The following is a 15,808-nucleotide window of genomic DNA, read 5'->3' on the forward strand; positions in this document are numbered from 1 at the left end:
AAACATCGAATTGAAGAGAGAGAGAGAGAGAGAGAGAGAGAGAGAGAGAGAGAGAGAGAGTCTAGGACCTACACACACACACACACACACACACACACACACACACACACACACACACACACACACAGGACTAATGGACATTGATGACAGTGATTAGTACCGCAAGAGTTACTACAGCGTTGACAGTTGACGGAAAGGAGGGACGGCAGGAGATGACAGCATGACAGAGGCGATGACAGGTGAAAGTGAGGGCGGTGACAGCATGACAGGTGAGGAGGACGGGTGGGGATGACAAAGGGAGAGAGAAATGGGGAGGGTGGGTGGGGAGGAGAGGAATAGGTGACCAGTTCAGATTGATAAATTGAAGGTAAGGGAATGACACCTATTTCACCTGATCCCTTACGTCTCTGATAACACACACACACACACACACACACACACACACACACACACACACACACACAGTACTTCCTCCATCTTATTCTCCATAAACATCTTCCCAATTGGTGTAAAAACGCTCCTGTATAAACATTTCATTTTCTTCTAATGTTTACACTAAATTCCTAAAGTCCCTCCTTGAATGTATTACCTTCTTACGTTTTCTATGTATAAGACTACTTAGTATACATAGTGAGTGGTTATGAGCTGTTGTGAGTCAAGGTAGAGGGTAAACACTCACTTTATATACATGGGAGGTGTGTGTGTGTGTGTGTGTGTGTGTGTGTGTGTGTGTGTGTGAACTTTGTTTGTTCTCTTCCTTATCACATTCTACGTTGTTACTGGCTGGGGGGCTGTTTACACTGGGGGCTGTCACTGGGGGCTGTCACACTGGGGGGCTGTCACAAGGGCTGTTATACTGGGGGCTGTCAATGGGGCTGTCACACTGGGGCTGTCACGCTGGGGGCTGTCACACTGTCTTCCCTCATGACCTCCACATTCCATCAACACACGCACCATCCTAGCGGCAGAGTGCGTGAGTATGGGTTGGTGGCTGTGTGTGTGTGTGTGTGTGTGTGTGTGTGTGTGTGTGTGTGTGTGTGTGCGTGTGTGTGTGTGTGTGTGTGTGTGTGTGTGTGTGTGTGTGTGTGTGTGTGTGTGTGTGTGTGTGTGTGTGTGTGTGTGTGTGTGTGTGTGTGTGTGTGTGTGTGTGTGTGTGTGTGTGTGTGCGTGCGTGTGTGTGTGTGTTTGTGTGTGCGTGCGTGTGTGTGTGTGTGCGTGTGTGTGTGTGTGTGTGTGTGTGTGTGTGTGTGTGTGTGTGTGTGTGCGTGCGTGTGTGTGCGTGCGTGTGTGTGCTGCGTGTGTGTGTGTGCGTGTGTGTGTGTGTTTCCGGGCTTTGTATGTAAACCGTCAAGCACATCAATTTCCATTCATATCACGTAACATATAAATAATGATCTGTTTATCACCACCACTATCACCACCTCCACCATCACCATCACCACCACTATCTACCTCACCACTATCACCACCTCCACCTACCATCATCACCACCATCACCACCATCACCACTATCACCACCTCACCATCACCATCACCCACCACTATCACCACCATCCACCATCACCACCACCACCACCACCATCACTATCACCATCACCACCATCATCACCATCATCATCCACCACCATCACCACCATCATCACCACCATCACCACCATCATCACCACCACCACCACCATCACTATCACCATCACCACCATCATCACCACCATCACCACCATCACCACCACCACCACCATCACTATCACCATCACCACCATCACCATCACCACCATCAACACCACTACCATCACCAACCATCACCACCATCATCACCACCATCACCACCATCACCATCAGCACCATCAACACCACTATCATCACCACCATCACCACCACCACCACCACAGCACCAACAACTCAAAAGGCACTATTCTGAAACATCACCAAACAGTTCGAACTAATCCGAACCCCATTGAATAAAAAAATACAATATTAACTACAACTAAATCCTGAATAAATACAAAAACTAAATAATTTAATAAAAACAGTAAATAATAAAAAATGCAAATAAAAACACAATAAATTACGATTAAAATTGACTGAGAGAAAAAGGAATTAGATTGATTAAATTCGAAGTTCCGAATCACTTATCTGAAACGTTTCAAGATGTTTCGAACCAGACGGACCCACGAGACTAAGGGAACAGTGATAAAGGCGGAGAAACATCGGAACAGAGGAGGAGAGAGAGAGAGAGAGAGAGAGGACAAACTGAGGTAGAGGAGGGAAGAAAGGAGGGAGAAAAGAGAGACAGAGAGAGATGAAAAAGGGATGGAGGAGAGAGGGAAGGAGGGAAGGAGGGAGGGAAGGTTGGAGGCGGTGATACAAAGGTGTTACTTGTCTTCTTGACGTTGATGGAACCTGAGTTGCTGCCCTCCTCTTCCTCCTCTTCCTCCTCCTCTTCCTCCCCCCCCGTCCTCCTCCTCCTCCTCCTCTTCCTCCCCCCGTCCTATCCTCCTCCTCTTCCTCCCTCTTGATACTTAAGCTCCATATCTGGTTTAAAATCTAAGGCTCCACTGTGTGTGTGTGTGTGTGTGTGTGTGTGTGTGGCTGGCGCTGTCATGTGTGTGTCTGTATTATGATGTGGTTGTCATGTCATAAAGTATATCATATACATACAATCATGTCATCATGGTGGTATTATATCTGGAAGATGAAGGTGTGTAATAAATATGCAGCTTAATATATAAAGAGGTAGTCATATGTGCGTAAATCAACACGAGCTGTCATGTGTGTGTGTGTGTGTGGGGAGGGAGGAGGAGGGATAAAAAACACGTCCAAACACACAAACAAACAGACAAACAGAACAAACAGACAAAAAGATTGGAAATTGAATATGTAAATGAGTCGTTGATGATAATAATAATGCAGACGAGAGGGAATAAAAAGGCAGATAAATTTACATGTTTTACACACACACACACACACACACACACACACACACACACACACACACACACGTTGATCATAGCTTGTGGTCAGGTCATATCAACCTGTCTTCTTCTGTTGTTGAATGGTGCATAAATATTCCTTCTCTCTCTCTCTCTCTCTCTCTCTCTCTCTCTCGACTCTCTCTACTCTCTCTCCTCTACTCTCTCTCTCTCTCTCTCTCTCTCTCTCTCTCTCTCTCTCTCTCCTCTCTCTCTCTCTCTCTCTCTCTCTACTCTCTCTCTCTTTTGGTAATTTTTATGCCCCTCATAACTTCCTCTCAGTGATGACCGTAGAATTATTGTTTATTTTGTGTCTGTCTGACTGTCACTTGTGTGTTTACCCCAACGTGAGATGCTTGTTGACGTTCTCGTAAGACTTGCGGATTCTTGCGGATTTTTTTTTCACGTTTGTGGAAGTATTACCGGATTATTTATTTTTTTTAGTGGATTCAGGTGGATTATCGGATGCTTGTGGATTAATAGGGATTTTCTTACTGGATTATTTTTGCATTTCTCTGATTTTCTTTTTTTTTTTTTAAGAAATGAATGTATGTAAGTAGTATATATGTATGTATGTATGTATGTATGCATGTATGTATGTATGTATGTATGTATATGTATGTATGTATGTATATGTATGTATGTATGTATGTATGTATATGTATGTATGTATGTATGTATGTATGACACTACAAGCTCCTCTCTCTCTCTCTCTCTCTCTCTCTCTCTCTCTCTCTCTCTCTCTCTCTCTCTCTCTCTCTCTCTCTCTACAATCTCCCCTCACCACCCCTCCTATCAGACAGCTACCACTTATACCAAGGTGGGTGGGGGAGTAGTGAGGTGGCACGGGGTGGCAAAGGGGGGTGGGGTGAAGTGGGTGGCGCCGCCCTCTTGCCGACCCTCATCCACCCTCTTCTTGTCCTCACTCTTGCCCTTTTTATTTAATCTCCTCTCTCCCTCTCCTCACCCCTCCCTCCCCTTCCCCTCCTTCTCCCTCACTTTCCTTCTCCCTCACCCCTTCCCCCTCACCCCTTCTCCCTTCACCCCTTCTCCTCCCCTTCCCCCTCACCCCTTCTCCTCACCCCTTCCCCCCTCACCCCTTCTCCCTTCACCTTCTCCCCTCACCCCTTCCTTCACCTTCCCCCCCTCACCCTTCTCCTTCACCCCTTCTCCCTCACCCTTCTCCCTCACCCCTTTTCCCTCGCCCTTCTCCCCTCCCCTCACCCCTCTATTCCTTCTCCTTTACCCTTCTCCCTCCCCTTCTCCCCATCCCTTCTCCCTCACCCTTCTCCCTCATCCTTCTCCCTCACCCTTCTCCCTCCCCTCTTACCCCTCTATTCCCTTCTCCTTTACCCCTTCTCCCTCACCCCTTCTCCCTCACCCTTCTCCTCATCCCTTCCCCTCACCCCTCCCCTCCCCTCTCTCTATCACCCTCCCTCTCCCTTTATCACCCCTACTCCCTTATTTATCTCTCCTGCCCCCTCTCCCCTTTATCTCCCACTGTCTCCCTATCTCTCCTGTCTCCATATCTCTCCCCTGTCTCCATATCTCTCCCCTGTCTCCTACCTCTCACTAATCTCCTATGTATTTCTCCTACCTATCTCTAACCTGACCACAAGAGATAACTAAACCTCTCCATTCTCCCTGAGAGATAGTGTGGTCTCTCTCTCTCTCTCTCTCTCTTTTCTCTTCTGTCTCTCAGGCAGCTAACAGAGAGACGGTGAGAGACAATTGATATTTATAACAAAATCATAACAATAAAATTATCAACTTTTCTTGAGGCAATTTTTTTAGAGCCAAAACATATGTATGTATGTATGTATGTATGTATGTATGTATGTGAAAGGCATGAAAGAAAAGCAACATCCACAGGTACCATCCAGACGACGTGTGTGTGTGTGTGTGTGTGTGTGTGTGTGTGTGTGTGTGTGTGTGTGTGTGTGTGTCCTAATTCCTACAACTCCAGAAAAATCCGAAATTTAGAACAGAAATAGTCAGGGTGTCTATAAGATGGTGTTTATAGACAAAGACAGACAGACACAGACACCTCCCCCAACACCCAGTCTTCACCTCCATCATAATAAATAACTCGCCAAGTAACTCGCTTTATAACTCGCTATATAACTCACTACATAACTCCAACATTCTTGAAATTTTATCAACAAAACTCTTAAGTTGTCTCAATCATCACAGCACAGTGGTATTATTCCTCTACAGGGCCGTAGCCTGCCCCCTGTAGCTACGTCATGACAGTAGTATTATCCTCACTACAGGGCCATATTGTACGTCATTATTGGTTGGTATTATTCCTATTACAGGGCCGTAGCCTGCCCCCTGTAGCTACGTCATAACAGTAGCATTATCCTCACTACAGGGCCATATTGTACGTCATTATTGGTTGGTATTATTCCTATTACAGGGCCGTAGCTCCGCCCCCTGTAGCCACGTCATGACAGTAGCATTATCCTCACTACAGGGCCATATTGTACGTCATTATTGGTGTATTTTGGTATTATTCCTCTGGATGACCCCTCAACAAGGTCACTAAGGTCACGGTCCATCAGGGGTCATATGGAAGGTCATTTACAGCAAGAGGATTTACTTCAGTCACTTTTAATTTATTTCACAACATTGTATCTTTTTTTTTTCACTAGCAATATTTAATTTCTTCTTTCACAAATTTATTCACTTTTTTCACAATATATCATTTTTTTCCATTTTTTATTTTTTTTCTATAATATATATATATTTTTTCGCATATTTTATTTTTTTTCCATGTTATACGCGAGTCACTACACTTACATCAGCGGCGACATACATACATAACATACATACAACATAGCATACACATACATACATACATACATACATACATACATACATACATACATACACTAACCCAAGCAATAAAACAGACAGACAGACACACACACATACATACATACATACATACACACACACACACATACACACACACATACACACGAGACCAGCTGTAGGGTGTGACTGCTGACGAAGGTAGGTGCTCTCTGGGGTGGTAGTAGATAGGGTGTGGTGAGGGTGTAACGAAAGACTATCTCCCTACCTCTCTCCCTCCCTCTCCCCTCCCCCCTCCTCCTTCCCTCCTTCCCTCTCTCCATCCCTTTCACCACTCATCCCTCCCACCTCCCCATCTCTCCTTTCCCCACACCCCCCACCCACCCACCCACCCCAAATAAGTGGGCGGCGCTTGGGACAGGTTTGAAGGTGTCGGGTGCAACACGAGGGTAACCCAGCACCCTCTTTGACAACCGGGGAGGTGTCCTAATTCTCCCCAGTGTCCTAATTCTCCTCCAGTGTCCTAATTCTCCCCCAGTGTCCTCCATCCCCAGTCCAATCTCCAGTGTCTAATTCTTCCTCCAGTATCCTAATTTCAGTGTCCTAATTCCCCAGTGTCCTAATTCTTCCCTCCAGTGTCCTAATTTTCCCAAATTCCCAGTGTCCTAATTCTCCACTCCAGTATCCCAATTCTCCCCAGTGTCTTAATTCTCCTCCAGTAGTGTCCTAATTCTTCCCTCCAGTGTCCCCACCTGCTCTCAATGACCTAAATTCTCCAGTGTCCCAATTCTCCCCAGTGTCCTACACCTCCCCAGTGTCCCACCTCCCACCAGTGTCCCACCCTCCAGTGTCCTAATTCCTCCCACCGAAGTGGTCCTCCCTCCAGTCCTAATTCTCCTGCACCCCAGTGTCCCAATCCCTGGTCCTCCACCAGTGTCCCAATCCCAATTTTCCCCAGTGTCCTACCTCCAGTGTCCTATCTCCTCCAGTGTTCTAATTCTGCCCAGTGTCCTAATTCGTCTCTCTCAATGTCCTAAATTCTCCTCAGTGACGGGATAGGAGACGTTCGTGACGGGTGATTCTATTCTGAGGTGACGGAGGGTGACGGAGGTGACGGGGAGGTGACGGGGTGACGGGGGGTGAAGGGAGGTGACGGGGTGACGGGGAGGTGACGGGGAGGTGACGGGGAGGTGGGAGAGGGGTGACGGAGGGGTGACGGGAGGTGACAGGTGAGATCCGTGACTTGAACCTCTGTGCCCGTCTCAGGAATTCCGGAGGAGGAGGAGGAGGAGGGAGGAGACAGACGAGGAGAAGGGAAGGGAGGAGGAGAAGGAGGAAGAGAAAAGGGGAAAAGGAAAGGGGAGGAGGAAGGGGGGAGGAGGAGAGGAGGGGTAGTGGTGGCCTGGTCTGGAGGAGGGACGCCCTTGAACCGTTCCCTGCAGGAGTTCACTGGAGATGACTCTCTCTCTCTCTCTCTCTGCATACCTCCTTCATCAAGATACTGTTGCCCTTCTGTCTGTCTGTCTGTCTGTCTGTCTGTCTGTCTGTCTGCCTGTCTGTCTGTCTGTCTGTCTGTCTGTCTGTCTGTCTGTCTGTCTAGTTATGTATATGTTTACCTGTCTGTCAATCTGTACAGGACATAAATGTTTACAAGGCTACACACACACACACACACACACACACACACACACACACACACACACACACACACACACACACATCCAATATACACATAACAACTACCACAACTTATCATCAATAACAACAACCAACTACCACCATCATAAGCAACCCCCCACACCCTCCATACTCCACTTACAATCACAACCACCATTAACATTCACTACCACCACTACCATCTCCTTCATCACCACTACCACCACCACCACTACTACCACAACTACTACACAACCACCATCCTCCTAGCACACCCCAACCACAGTTTAATCTTGTCTTCCACTTGCCCAACCCTCCTAGGATCGCCCTTCCTTACACCTGTCCCACATAATTACCTCATTAAGATGTCCAGGTAAGCTATAACTCACCTGGATCAAATCTTATCTCACCCGCTCCCTCGAATCTCAAGATACTGCAGAGTCTTAACCTAATTTTAACGCCATTTTGAGTCCATTCTTGAGTCTTGGGTTAAATGAGTCAGTTAAATACATTCTAATATCACGAGTTAAGGAGTTTAGTCAACTTATGAGTCGCTGTGAGTCAGAGTGCTGGTTCTATCATCAAAGAGTCAGCTACTTTCTTGCATTTCCAGTCTGAGATCCATCTTTTTATCGTAACATAAGTGGATGGATCAGTTAACAGTGATTCCACATCATCATTTACCAGGAAAACTTAATTTATAAACCTTACCCAATCCTTTAGAAACCAAATTTGTATCGTATATTTAGCGAACGAGATATAATCCGTCACTCATTATATTTACGAGAGAAAAAAAAACTTACGAATCTCCAAGAATACAGAGAATTATGTATATTTTACCTTAGACATAAAATAAATTACAGCATCATATGTTTACTACGTGACCAGGGGGACAAGCGAGCATCGTCAAGCGTCAGGAGGACTAAGTCATTGACCAAGTGTAAACAAGATCAAGAAGGAGGAGAATTTCGCGGGAATTCTCAAAACATAAACACGTGATATTTGTTTACCTGAGCTATACCACAGGAGGCAAACTGTTTACTTTTTTCCACCTGTTTTGTTTACCTTCTGCTATTGTGTCCATTTAATGAGTGTCCTACGGTGTCCTACGGTGTCCTACGGTGTCCTGATGTCTTGAACTATATAGGCTTTGAAGATGTCTTAAAATGGCTGCTGGTTGGGGATGTCCTGAGAGAATCCTACGATGTCCTAATATTTTAACCTAGACCTTGAAGATGTCCTATAGGATGTCTTGTTGCTAAGAACATCCTGAAAGTGTCCCACCATCCCAATATCCTACTCCTAAACTTATGTCCTAAACCATCCTAATCCAAACATCATAAGAGCTGGTGTCCCAATTTGAGTTATCCTAAAGGTCCCGGTGTCCTAATCAGGGCGCCAGAGATCTAAGAGGTGTCCTACAGGTCCTGGTGTGGGCGCCGTGAATCCTACACTCCTTGATGCCGACACTCACTGTTCCTCCGCCCTCTGTACTGTGTGTGTGTGTGTGTGTGTGTGTGTGTGTGTGGTTACCTGTCTGTTAGTCAATTTATATCTATTGTGTCTGGTTCACTATCTATCTATCTATCTATCTATCTATCTATCTGCCCTTCCTGCCCTATCACCTCAACCTCCCTCGTGACCCCAGTTGACCTATGTGGGAGGTCACGTCCCGCCTCAACCCCTCCCCCATTCCTCTCTCTTCCCTTTCTCTCTCCCTCTTTCTTTTACTGCCACTTACTTTTGTGTTCTTGCGTGTCGAGGGGGCAGGAGGCAGAGGAGGCAGAGATGAGGTGAGGGTGATGAGGAAAGGAAAGGTGAGAGAAAAAGAAAAAGAATATAAAAAGAACTTACCTCTGTTATCCTCCTCCTCCTTCCTCCCACTCTCCCTTTCTCTCCCTCCTCCTCCTCCTCCTCCTCCTCCTCTCTTTCTCTTCTTCTTCTTCTTCACTTCCTCCTCTCTCTCCTCTCTTCCTCCTCTCTCTCTTCCTCCTCCTCCTCTCTCTCCTCTCCTCTTCCTCCCCTTTTCTTTTTTCTTCTTCCTTAATAAACCTTTAAACTAAGGAGGAATGAGGAAGAAAAAGATAGAGGGAAGGAGGAAGAGGAGGAGAAGGAGAGAAGAAAGAGGCAGAAGGGGGTTAACGGAGAGGGAGAGGGAAAATGGAAAGGAGGGGGCGCGGAGGGGTTAGGTCAAGTCAAGGTCAAGCCTCCTACACCTTGTACTCTGGAACACCATGTCCGCCGTGTCTGGTATGTGTCTAAAAAGTGCCGTCGTGTCATCCCGTGTATACAAAAGTGCCGCCCGTGTCATGTCCGTGTATACAAAGGTGTCGCCCGTGTCATGTCCGTGTCTACAAAGGTATCGCCCGCGTCATGTCGTGTCTACAAAAGTGTCGCCCGTGTCATGTCCGTGTCTACAAAAGTTACGCCCTGTCATGTCCGTGTATACAAAGTGCCGCCCTGTCATGTCCGTGTACAAAATTGCCCGTGTATGTATGTGTATACAAAGAGTGTCGCCGTGTCATGTCGTGTCTACAAAAGGTGCCGCCCGTGTCATGTCGTGTCTACAAAAGTGCCGCCCGTGTCATGTCAGTGTATACAAAAGTGCCGCCCGTGTCATGTCCGTGTCTACAAGGTGTCGCCCGTGTCATTCCGTGTCTACAAGGTCGCCCGTGTCATGTCCGTGTCTACAAAAGTGCAGCCTGTCATGTCGTGTCATACAAAAGGTGCCGCCCTGTCATGTATCCGTGTCAACAAAAGGTGCCGCCGTCCATGTCATCGTATACCAAAAGGTGCCGCCCGTGTCATGTCGTGTATACAAAAAGGTGCCGCCGTGTCATGTCGTGTCTACAAAAGTGCCCCCTGTCATGTCGTATTCAACAAAAAGGTGCCGCGTGTCATGTCCGTGTATACAAAAGTACCGCCCGTGTCATGTCGTGTTATACAAAAAGTGTCGCCCGTGTCGTCCGTGTCTACAAAAAGTGCACCGTGTCATGTCCGTGTCTACAAAAAGTACCGCCCGTGTCATAGCCTATTTCCACAAAAGTACACGTGTCATGTACGTGTATACAAAAGTGCCGCCCGTGTCGTGTCCATGTCCAAAAAGTGCCGCCCGTGTCATGTCCGTGTATACAAAAGTACCACCGTGTCATGTCCGTGTATACAAAAGTACCGCTCCATTATGTGTATGTGTGTACAAAAGTGCCCCCCGTGTCATGTCCGTGTATACAAAAGGTGCCCCCGTGTCATGTCCATGTGTACAAAAGTACCTCCCGTGTCATGTCGTGTATACAAAAGTGCCCGTGTCATGTCCGTGTCTACAAAAGTGCCCCCGTGTCATGTCCGTGTATACAAAAAGGTGCCGCCCGTGTCATGTCCGTGTATAAAAAGTACCGCTCATATCGACAAAGCTCTCTCTCTCTCTCTCTCTCTCTCTCTCCTGCAGACCACCCACTAACACTCCTCCCTCACCCCTCCCTCCTCCCCTCCTCCCCTTCATCTCCCTTCCCCTCCCTCCCCCTACCCTCCCCTCTCTTTTCCTCCCCTCCTTGACAATGGACCACCCAAGCTTCCCAGTCACAGCTAACTCTCTTCTCTCTCTCCTCTCTCTCTCTCTCTCTCTCTCTCTCTCTCTCTCTCATGTGTTATACCTGTACTACAGTTTCAATAAGGATTTTACCCAGATTTTGTCCCTTCAGATTTATGCGTATATGATGTTGTACAGATTAATGGTAAACTCGTAATAATCTGTGTGTCAGTTTTAAAATCCTTCTTTGTTAAAAATGGATTACACGGATTTTATTTCAGATTTGATAAATAGAATTCTTGTGCACGAGAGACATAAGCGGATTTCAACAGATTATTTCTGGAAAATTTATGCAAATCTGAATCCTGGAAGTGTGTGTCTGTGTGTGTGTGTGTGTGTGTGTGTGTGTGTGTGTGTGTGTGTGTGTGTGCTGTGTTTGTGTGTGTGTGGGGGTGGTGGTGTGTGTGTGTGGTGTGTGTGTGTGTGTGTGTGTGTGTGTGGTGTGGTGTGTGTGTGTGTGTGTGTGTGTGTGTGTGTGTGTGTGCAAAAGTAATTTCAAGGACCAACACAATAATAATATTAATATTAATATATATATATAATAATAATAATAATAATAATAATAATAATAATAATAATAAAATGAATAAATTTAAAAAAAATTGACAGACGGACCAAAAATGTCCATAATTTCGCTTGATTTTTCGCCTCTAAGGTAAAATGGGGATGAAGAAAGTGCTGTACCACGATCCTTAGGACTGTCTTCCCTTTATTCTCGGGGTGAATTCTCGACTCTGGCAGGATGCTTAAGGAGGTGTTTCATTTGGTAGCTGTGGTGACCCATCTCCTGTGCTGAAGTATGTGGGTATGTGGGGGAGTGGGGTGAGGGGTGGGAGAGGAAGGGGTCAGGGGTAGGAGGGGAGTGGTGTTGAGTGTGGGTGGGCAGACAGACAGACAGACATTCAGAGAGAGAGAGAGAGAAAGAGAGACTTATCACAACAAAGTATTCAAACCTTATACAGTATAGCTAAGGAGTACAAGATTATATTAACGAAGGGTCCGAACCTAAAGAGGAGATCCGAGCCTAAAAATAGAAAGGGGGGAAGGGGGGGGGGGTTCAAAGGCAAAAACAGACAATCTAAAACTATAAACTCAATGAACCACAGGCGGGAGTACAACGTAAACACGGAATTATAAACACCATTACTTTCCACTTCTCTACAGGGTTTATAATGAAGGGGTATAAACCGAGGTACAGCCCCTCGGGATCCTTCTAAACAGAGGAACTATAGATGGATGGGATTCCCTGCTGTGAGAGAGTTTATAGTCACGAGCAAGAGGTTCCCGACGATGCTCACTTGTTCCTGGCAACTATAAATGCCAGGAGAATTGAATAGATACTTGAATGTAAAACAAATGAACATCGATCTATGTGTTACGCGTCGATTAACAGATCAAATGGTAATATTAGACGTTAAATAATAATAAATCTTTAGATATTAAATAATTAACTTTAATAATCGTTTCCATTCATCGACATAACACCAAGACAAACATACATACAATGACTCACAATTCACATGACGAGGCCAGGAGGAGACATTAACAGGTTCACATTCTAGTGTTGCAATGTGTAGCTATCAACATCATTAAGCAGTTTACACCTTGGGAGATCAACATTGCTAGAGTCTGCAACTTGCCAGGTGTGTGTGTGTGTGTGTGTGTGTCCCAATAGCCCCCAGTCCTAATAGACCCCAGTCCTAATAGACCCCATTCCCAATAGACCCCCAGTCCAACAGAACCCAGTCTAATAGACCCCATTCCAATAGACCCCCAGTCCACAGACCCCAGTCCCAATAGACCCCCATTCCCAATAGACCCCCAGTCCCAATAGACAGTCAAACCATTCCCACAGACCCCAGTCCTAATAGACCCCAGTCCCAAGACCCCATTCCCAATAGACCCCATCCTAATAGACCCCAGTCCCAATGGACCCCATTCCCAATAGACCCCATTAATAGACCCCAGTCTAATAGACCCCATTCCCAATCCAGTCCTAATAGACAGTCCCAATAGACCCCATTCCCAATAGACCCCATTCCCATAGACCCCAGTCTTGACCCCAGTCCCTCCCAATAGACCCCATTCCCAATGACCCCAGTCCTAATAGACCCCATTCCCAATAGACCCCCAGTCCCAATAGACCCCCAGTCCCACAGACCCCATTCCCAATAGACCCCAGTCCTAATAGACCCCAGTCCTAATAGACCCCATTCCAATAGACCCCAGTCCCAATAGACCCCAGTCCAATAGACCCCATTCCCAATAGACCCCCAGTCCAACAGACCCCAGTCCTAATAGACCCCATTCCAATAGACCCCAGTCCTAATAGCCCTCATTTCTAATAGACCCCACTCTCCCCAGTCCCATTAGACCCCAGTCCTAATAGACCCCAACAATATTATAAAAAAACAAATCCTCTTGACCCCCAACTACAGCCTCGAATGTGATAAAACTTGGTACAGGATTGTCCCTTGGGTGGTCCCCTTAAGGCTCTGTGTCCAGGTGGAGTGTTGCCTGCTGCTCCCAAGTGGTTGTCAAGTCATAGGGTGGACCTCAAGTTACTGCTCTTTGTGACTGCCGCCGCGTCTGTCACACACACACACACACACACACACACACACACACACACACACACACACACTTGAGAGAAAAGGTGGACTACGTTAGAGATCAGACACTCCTTAGATAATTAATTACCTGGTGGGGATAGATTAGGTTAGGTTAGGTTAGGTTAGGTTAGGTTAAGGTGTACAATCATCAGGTGACATGAGCTGGGGGTGCTAATCTTCTTCTGATCAAATAAGATAATAATTTATATGATTTTAATAAGATAATGTATATGGAAATGTAATTAAATTTAGCCTTTGAATATATAGTACGAATACATGTCCTTATATGACACTATAGGAAATGTATGGCGTTTCCTATAACACCTCAGAAATGTGGCCTTCTCTGAGACACGTGTTTCCCTCTTACCTCCCTCCCTCCTTCAATCCTTTCCTTCTTGCTTTCACCCTCCCTCCTTCCTCAATCTCTCCCCCCACCCATCTTTTTCACTCCTCCTTTTCATTTCCTTCTTCCATTATTCTTTCCCTCTATTCTCCCTCCATCCATCCCCACCTCTCTATATACTTCTCTCTCCTCTCTCTTTCTCCAACTGTTCTTCCCTCCCTCCTCTCTCTTTACCCCTCCTCCCTCTCACCCCCACCCCCTCCAACCCTCCCTCCCTCCCAGTCCCTCCAACACACAGCCTTGTTTACACTCAACACCAAGACAACACCAAAACAATGTTCCTCTTCACTTCTAAATGGGATAAGTCAAACAGCAGAGGCAACCTTGGGGAACTCCACACTCGCCCCTCTTATAGTGGTTATGGGTAGATGTGTGTGTGTGTGTGTGTGTGTGTGTGTGTGTGTGTGTGTGTGTGTGTGAGAGAGAGAAGAGAGAGAGAAGAAAGTGAAAGAAAATGGTTAACGTGGAGCTGAAATAATTACCTTTATGTGAGAATAGAAACAAACATATAGAGAAATGAGAAGAGATGAAAGAAAGAGAGAAAGTAAGAGAGAGAGAGAGAGCATAGACTCACCTGGTCACGGGTTACCTGAGATAATTAAGAAAACGTGAGAGAATTTTTTTTCTTCTCTACGAGGCATCTTGCTGAGTCACTCCTCTTACTGCCCTCCTCTTTCTCTTCCCCTTCCCTCTCCTTCTCCCTCCTCCTCCTCCTCCCTTCTACTACTGCCCTTTTTCATCTGTTTTCCTTCTCTCCTCCCTCCGTTTCTTCTTCTCCCTCCTTCCTTCCTCCTTCTTATTCTTTTTCTCCTCTCTATTCATCACCCCCTATACTACCCCTCCTCCTCCTCCTCCTCCCCTCCTCCTCCTCCTCCACCAAGTATTCGCTGGCTCATGATCTACTAAAAACATTAATTTTTCTTTTTAAAGGTTTTTTACGGTTTTAAATAGGATCCTCTCTCTCTCTCTCTCTCTCTCTCTCTCTCTCTCTCTCTCTCTCTCTCTCTCCTTCCTGCTTCCTTTCTAACAGAAAGATAGAGAAAGAAAAACCATAAATACCTGTGTGTAATCAGAGGAATGTTTTACACTCTGGATGGAGAAGCACGACCCTCACACTGCCTGGAGGGACGGAGGGCAGGGAAACAGGGGAGGGGGCAGCGAGGAGACAGAGGAGGGCAGCGAGAGACAGAGGGTGGAGGGGTAGAGACATTGGAGGAAAAGAATGTGAGAGAGAGAGAGAGAGAGACCAGGGTGTCGTGGTGGAATGTAAAAAGATGTTATCTCATTAGATGCTAGAGTCCCTCCCTCCTCCCTTCATTCCCTCCTCCCTCCTTCCCCCTCCCTCCCTTCCCTCCCTTCCCTCCACCTCCTCTAGCACACCTGAGACGAGTCATCACCATCTTGAGGATAACAGGTGTGAGAGCAGGTATAGCCCCTTCCCCTACCAATTACCCACCCCATCCCCACACCCCCCCGCCATACAACCCCTTCAAGGTATCACGATAATTAGGACTCTCTCTCTCTCTCTCACATGACCACTTTACTATCAACAACAACAACAAAAACCAACAACAACAACAACAATATCCTGTCACCTGTAAGACAATGTGGGACAAAACTCGATAAAAATCACACGTATTTTTGTTGTTATTGTGTGTGTGTGTGTGTGTGTGTGTGTGTGTGTGTGTGTGTGTGTGTGTGTGTGTGTGTGTGTATGTATCACAACAGACGACGCATTAGACACAACGTTCTGGGGTCCTCCTTC

At 46.4% G+C, this 15,808-nt stretch overlaps 1 protein-coding gene across 2 annotated transcripts in view; it reads right to left on the reverse strand.

The window, feature by feature from the left end:
- LOC121860993 (glutathione S-transferase 1-1-like) overlaps positions 1-15,808 on the reverse strand; it is a 143,528-nt gene that overhangs the window by 56,151 nt on the left and 71,569 nt on the right. The gene's annotated exons all lie outside the window — the stretch shown is intronic.

Source organism: Homarus americanus, unplaced genomic scaffold (genome assembly GCF_018991925.1).
Source record: "Homarus americanus isolate GMGI-L3 unplaced genomic scaffold, GMGI_Hamer_2.0 scaffold52806, whole genome shotgun sequence".
Lineage (NCBI taxonomy): Eukaryota > Metazoa > Arthropoda > Malacostraca > Decapoda > Nephropidae > Homarus > Homarus americanus.